The sequence below is a fragment of the Cicer arietinum genome, chromosome 4 (genome assembly GCF_000331145.2).
Source record: "Cicer arietinum cultivar CDC Frontier isolate Library 1 chromosome 4, Cicar.CDCFrontier_v2.0, whole genome shotgun sequence".
NCBI classification, from domain to species: domain Eukaryota; kingdom Viridiplantae; phylum Streptophyta; class Magnoliopsida; order Fabales; family Fabaceae; genus Cicer; species Cicer arietinum.
In genome coordinates this window covers 56,001,867-56,003,218 of record NC_021163.2, presented here as the reverse complement: position 1 = coordinate 56,003,218, position 1,352 = coordinate 56,001,867, and positions in this window count along the sequence as shown.

Here is a 1,352-nt window from a genome sequence, read left to right as displayed (position 1 = left end):
AAGAAGAACATATTGGGCCCTTAATGCTAGCTGGAGAGTGGGCCGGTGAGCCCATCATTTTTATAAAACAAACAATTTTTTGTTAACAATGTTTTCCTTTGAAAACAAAAATGCCACGGTTGAAAATATACTAAAAGACAAAGGGATGAAAATTGCGTATTTTTTCTTTTTAAGTGTGCTTTTACTATATAATGAGATAGTGATGTCTTAAACTTTTTAGATATATGATTCTAATCTTAAAAATTTATCTTTTTTGAATAAAAATTATCTTAAATTATTATATTTTTATCGAGTGAGGTACAAAAAAATTTAAACTACTTTATTAAAATTCTAAATATATTTGAATACAGCTTAAATATAAGATCAATTTTTCGTACCAATTGTTAAAAAGTTTTACTTGGAAGTGACGTCGTGAAAATATTTGCAAAATTATCACACAGACGAATTTGTTGAAGGTTTATATCGCCACTATTCTAAAGATGTGAGTTAAAAAGAACTTTGGAGAATTTTTTTTTCTCTATCTCCTTTAATGTTCCCCTCTTTCAATTAATCAATGCATGCAATTTTATATGCATAAAGGAATATTGTATACATTCTTTTGGAAGACAAACGACGGTCTCTTGTATGGTGTTTCATAGTCAAATAGTTCTCCATCCTCTTCTCGATGTCAGAAAGGATATTTATCTACATCTAGTGAGCTTTTTGTGTATATAAAAATGTTTTAGTACTTTTCCTATGTAAGCTTTTTTATGTACAAAAGTCACGTTGTTCAAAAACTCATTTTGTATTCTCAGACAAAACTCTGTCTTTCTCAAATCTTTTATCTCAAACTTTTTCTTTAAGTAATTTATAGATTTCAGAAGCTCTTCAAGAATTCCTATGATATTTATGTCATCAACATACACAACAATGATGCAAATTCATTTTCTTGTCTTTTTCATATAAAAATACAAATTAATTGAGTTGTTTTTATGTTTGTCACTTATTAAATATTCACTGAGACAATTGTATCACATACATCGAAATTGTTTTAGCTCATATGGAGGCTTATTCAATTTGATATAATAGTCTTTCCAATAATTTGAACCATGTGCCTCAAACAAATTAAATTATTTAGGGAATTTCATGCAAATGTCACTGTATAATAAGTCGTATAAATAAGTTGTAGCAAAATTTATCATGTGCAAATTGAGTTCATCATTTGCTACCAAACTAATTATGTATCAAAAAGTCCATAATTGTAAATGTTGGCCGGACCAAATAGACAGCGGCGAATCTTCTCACGAGCGAGAAGAGGTCACGACATCTCTTGTATTTTTAATTTTATATATATATATATATATATATATATA